Here is a 5,965-nt window from a genome sequence, read left to right on the forward strand (position 1 = left end):
CATGGTATGTTCTTCCATTTCTTTAAGTCCTATTCAATTTCTTTTAGCAGTTTCTTACAGTTTTTTTAATCTTTTTTTGTATAGGTCTTTTGTGGCCCTCATTAAGTTTATTCCTAAATTCTTGATTCTTTTGGTTGCTATTGTAAATGGGATGTTTTTCTTGATTTCTTCCTCTGGTTAAACATTACTTGAGTAAAAGAACACTACAGATTTTTGCACATTGATCTTGTAGCCTGCTACTTTGCTGTATTCATTGATCAGTTCTAATAGCTTTGCGGTAGATTTTTCTGGACATTCAACATATAGAAACATGTCATCTGCAAAGAGTGAGAGTTTTACTTCTTCCTCTCCAATTTGGATGCTTTTTATTAGTTTTTCTTGCCTGATTGCTCTAGCTAGAACTTCCAGCACAATGTTGAATAACAATCATGACAGTGGTCATCCCTGTCTTGTTCCTGATTTTAGATGGAAAACTTTCAGTCTCTCCCCATTGAGTATGATGTTAGTGGTGGGTTTTTCATACATTTCCTTTAACATATTGAGAAAATTCGCTTCTATTCTTATACTTTGAGGCATTTTCAGCAAGAAAGGATGTTGAATTTTGTCAAATGCCTTTTCTGCATCAATTGAGATGATCATGTGTTTCTTCTGCTTTGATTTATTGAGGTGGTGTATAACATTAATTGATTTTCTTGTGTTGAACCAGCCTTGCATACCTGGAATAAACTCCACCTGGTTCTGGTGTATAATTCTTTTAATGTACTGCTGGATTCAATTTGCAAGTATTTTGTTGAGAACTTTGCATCTATATTCATTAAAGAGATTGGTCTTTTATTTTCTTTTGTGTAGTATCTTTGTCTGATTTTGGTATTAGGGTGATAATGTCTTCATAGAATGAGTTGTGTAGCTTTCCCTCTGCTTCAATTGTTTTGAAGAGTTTGAGCAGGATTGGTACTAATTCTTTCTTGATTGTTTGGTAGAATTCACATTTGAAACCATCTGGTCCTGGGCTTTTTGTTTTGGGGAACTTTTTAATGACTGACTCTACCTCTTTTCTTGCACTTGGTTTGTTGAGGTCATCTATTTCTTCTTGAGTCAGTGTTGGTTGCTTATGGTTTCTTAGGAAGTTGTCCATTTCATCTAAGTTGTCTAGTTTATTAGCATATGGTTGCTTGTAGTATCTCTCTTAATATCTACTTTATTGCTGCAGGGTCAGTAGTTATGTTTCCTTTCCCATTTCTGATTGCATTTACTTTCTCTCTCTCTCTCTCTCTCTCTCTCTCTCTCTCTCTCTCTCTCTCTCTCTCTCTCTCTCTCTCTCATTTTTGCTAGCCTAGTTAGTGGTCCATCAATTTTGTTTTCTCAAAGATAAAACTCTGGTTTTGTTTGTTGTCTCTGTTTTTTCCTGTTCTCAATTTCATTTATTTCTGATCTAATCTTTGTTATTTCTTTCCTTCTGTTTGCTTTGTGGCTAGTTTGCCATTCTTTCTCTAGTTCCTCCAGGTGAACAGTTAATTTTTCAATTTTTGCTCTCTCTCTCTTTTATGGCAATAAATTTCCCTCTCAGCACTGCCTTTGCTGCATCCCATAAGTTTTGATATATTCTGTTTTCATTGTCATTTGCCTTGACATATTTACTAATTTCTCTTTTAATTTCTTCCTTTACCCACTGGTTTTCTAAGAGTGTGTTGTTTAGTCTCCATATATTTGCAAATTTTACAATCTTCTGCCTGTTATTTGTTTCCAATTTCACTCCATTATGATCTTAAAAGTGTTTTTTATAATATCAATATTTTTAAATTTGTTGAGACTTGCTTTTTGACCCAACATGTGGCTTATCCTAGAGAATGTGTCATAAGCATTTGAGAAAAATATGTATCCTGCTGTTGTGGGGTGTAGTGTTCTATAAATATCTGTCACATCTAGTTCATTTTTTGTACAATTCAACATTACTGTTTCTTTATTGATCCTTTTTTTATATGTTCTATCCATTGATGAGAGTAGTGTATTGAAGTCTCCAACTATTATTGCAGAGGTATCTACTTCTCCTTTCAGTGTTCACCTCATGAATTTTGGGGCACTCTGGCTTGGTGCATAAATATTTATGATTGTTATGTTTTCTTGATGAAATGACCTTTTTATTAAAATATAGAGTCTTTTGTCTCTTAAAATTGTTTTACTTTTGAAGACTACTTTGTCTGATATTAATATAGCCACTCCCACTTTTTTCTGGTTGATGTTTGCATGAAACATCTTTTTCTAACCTTTCACATTCAGCCTATTTTTGTCCTTGTGTTTAAAGTGAGTTTCTTGTAGACAGCATATAGATGGATCCTGTTTTTTAATCCATTCTGCCAGTTTGTATCTTTTAATTGGGGAGTTTAATCCATTGACACTTAATGTTATTACTTTAAGAGTAGTATTTTCTTCTACCATTTTGTCTTTTGGATTTTATATATCATGTCTTATTTTTCCTCTCTCTCCTTTTACCCTTCTTGATAATATTCATTTCTACACTCTTCTCCAAACCTCTCTCTCTTGTCTTTTCTTACCATCCTTTATCACTCCCTTTAGTATTTCTTGTAGTTCCAGTTTCTTTTTCACAAACTCTCTCAGTGTCTGTTTTTTCTGAAAATATTTTAACTTGTCCCTCATTTTTGGAGGAAAATTTTGCTGGATATGGAATTCTTGGTTAGCAGTTCTTTCTTTCAGTATCTTAAATATATATTACCACTGTCTTCTTGCCTCCATGGCTTCTGTAGAGAATTCTCTTCAGAGTCTTTTTCATCTTCCCTTTTATGTGATGTATTGCTTTTCTCTTGCTGCTTTCAGAATTCTCTCTGTGTCTTTGAAACTGGACAATCTGATCAGTAAGTGTCTTGAAGTAGGTCTCTTGGGAACTATTCTGTTTGGGGTATATCGTACTTCTTGAATCTGTAGTTTTCTGTCCTTCATAATAGCTGGGAAATTTTCAGTGAATATTTCTTTGTATTAGTTAGGGTTCTCTAGGAAAAAAGAATCAAAGAGAGATATCTATGAATATAAGATTTATAAAAGTGACTCACACAACTGAAGGTATGCATGAGTCCAAATTCCATAGGGCAGTCAGCAAACTGGCAACTCCAATGAAGATATTCAATGAACTCAGGAAATGAACTGGCAAATTCAATGAACTCCTCAGGAAATGAACTGGGATCTTCAACAAACATGTTCAATGAACTCCTCAAGAAAAAAACTGGCAACTTTGGTGAACTTCTCAGGAAATGCTTTGCTGGGCAGCTGAAGAAGAATTGAAGGTCCTCTATCTATCTGTCTTGCTTAAAAGTCTTTAACTGATAGATTGGATTGAATCCAGACAACTGCAGTCTCTCATTGTGGAAGACAGGCCTTTCATTGAGTCATCAATCACAGTTGCAGCCAATTGACTGATGATTTAACAAACCAGCCTGTTGGTTTTTAACCAGCCACAAACATCCTTGCAGCAATGGTTAGGCCAGTGCTTGCTTGACCAGAGAGCTGGGTACCATCACCTGGCCATGTTGACACATGAACCTAACCATCACAGTCCACCCCTTGTCAACTTGGCAGTTATACACATCACCTAAAAACATACTTTACTTCTAAGTAGAGAAGAATAACAGACATATATTTCACCTAACAATACTACACTGTGCAGTGTACAACTTGAAATGCACTAAATCTCTCCAGAATAGGGTGCAAGTCCTTAGGTGACATTAACTCTTTTTTTTTTTTGGTTGTCAAGGATGTGCTTTTATTTATACTTATGTTTATCAATATTTTATTAGAGAGGATGTAGGCTGACAGAAAAATCACGCATAAAGTGCAGAGTTCCCATATACCCCCTGTATTATTATTATTTTTTTTTTCTTTTTTTTTTCTTTTTTTTTTTTTTTTAATCATCATTTTATTGAGATATATTCACATACCACACAGTCATACAAAACAAATTGTACTTTGGATTGTTTACAGTACCATTACATAGTTGTACATTCATCACCTAAATCAATCCCTGACACCTTCATTAGCACACACACAAAAATAACAAGAATAATAATTAGAGTGGAAAAGAGCAATTGAAGTAAAAAAGAACACTAGGTACCTTTGTCTGTTTGTTTGCTTCCCCTACTTTTCTACACATCCATCCATAAACTAGACAAAGTGGAGTTTGGTCCTTATGGCATTCCCAATCCCACTGTCACCCCTCATAAGCTACATTTTTATACAACTGTCTTCGAGATTCATGGGTTCTGGGTTGTAGTTTAATAGTTTCAGGTATCCACCACCAGCTACCCCAATTCTTTAGAACCTAAAACAGGTTGTCTAAAGTGTGCGTAAGAGTGCCCACCAGAGTGATCTCTCGGCTCGTTTTGGAATCTCTCTGCCACTGAAGCTTATTTCATTTCCTTTCACATCCCCCTTTTGGTCAAGAAGATGTTCTCCATCCCACGATGCCGGGTCTACATTCCTCCCCGGGAGTCATATTCCACGTTGCCAGGGAGATTCACTTCCCTGGGTGTCTGATCCCACGTAGGGGGGAGGGCAGTGATTTCACCTTTCAAGTTGGCTTAGCCAGAGAGAGAGGGCCACATCTGAGCAACAAAGAGGCATTCAGGAGGAGACTCTTAGGCACAAATACAGGGAGCCCTAGCTTCTCCTTTGCAGCAACCGTCTTCCCAAGGGTAAAACTTATGGTAGAGGGCTCAACCCATCAAACCACCAGTCCCCTATGTCTGTGGTCATGTTAGCAACCATGGAGGTGGGGTAGGCGAATACCCCTGCATTCTCCACAGGCTCCTCAAGGGGGCACTACATCTTTTTTTTTTTTTTTTTTCCTTGTTTGTCTTTTTTCTTTTCTTTTTTTTTTTTTTTTAACTTTCCCTTCTTTTTTCAAATCAACTGTATGAAAAAAAAAGTTAAAAAGAAAACAAACATACAATAAAACAACATTTCAAAGAGACCATAGCAAGGGAGTAAGAAAAAGACAACTAACCTAAGATAACTGCTTAACTTCCAACATGTTCCTACTTTACCCCAAGAAAGTTACATAATATAGCAACATTTCAGTGAACTTGTTCCTACTACATCCATCAGAAATTAACAGACCATAGTCATTTCTGGGCATCCCCAGAACGTTAAATAGCTTATCTGTTCTTCTTGGATTATTGTTCCCCCTTCCTTAATTGCTCTCTACTGCTAGTTCCCCTACATTCTACATTATACACCATTTGTTTTACATTTTTCAAAGTTCACATTAGTGGTAGCATATAATATTTCTCTTTTTGTGCCTGGCTTATTTCGCTCAGCATTATGTCTTCAAGGTTCATCCATGTTGTCATATGTTTCACCAGATCGTTCCTTCTTAATGCCGCGTAGTATTCCATCGTGTGTATATACCACATTTTATTTATCCACTCATCTGTTGAAGGACATTTGGGTTGTTTCCATCTCTTGGCAATTGTGAATAATGCTGCTATGAACATTGGCGTGCAGATATCTGTTCGTGTCACTGCTTTCCGATCTTCCGGGTATATACCGAGAAGTGCAATCGCTGGATCGAATGGTAGCTCTATATCTAGTTTTCTAAGGAACTGCCAGACTGACTTCCAGAGTGGCTGAACCATTATACAGTCCCACCAACAATGAATAAGAGTTCCAATTTCTCCACATCCCCTCCAGCATTTGTAGTTTCCTGTTTGTTTAATGGCAGCCATTCTAACCGGTGTTAGATGGTATCTCATTGTGGTCTTAATTTGCATCTCTCTAATAGCTAGTGAAGCTGAACATTTTTTCATGTGTTTCTTGGCCATTTGTATTTCCTCTTCAGAGAACTGTCTTTTCATATCTTTTGCCCATTTTATAATTGGGCTGTCTGTACTATTGTCATTGAGTTGTAGGATTTCTTTGTATATGCAAGATATCAGTCTTTTGTCAGATACATGGTTTC

This window comes from Choloepus didactylus, chromosome X (genome assembly GCF_015220235.1).
Source record: "Choloepus didactylus isolate mChoDid1 chromosome X, mChoDid1.pri, whole genome shotgun sequence".
NCBI classification, from domain to species: domain Eukaryota; kingdom Metazoa; phylum Chordata; class Mammalia; order Pilosa; family Megalonychidae; genus Choloepus; species Choloepus didactylus.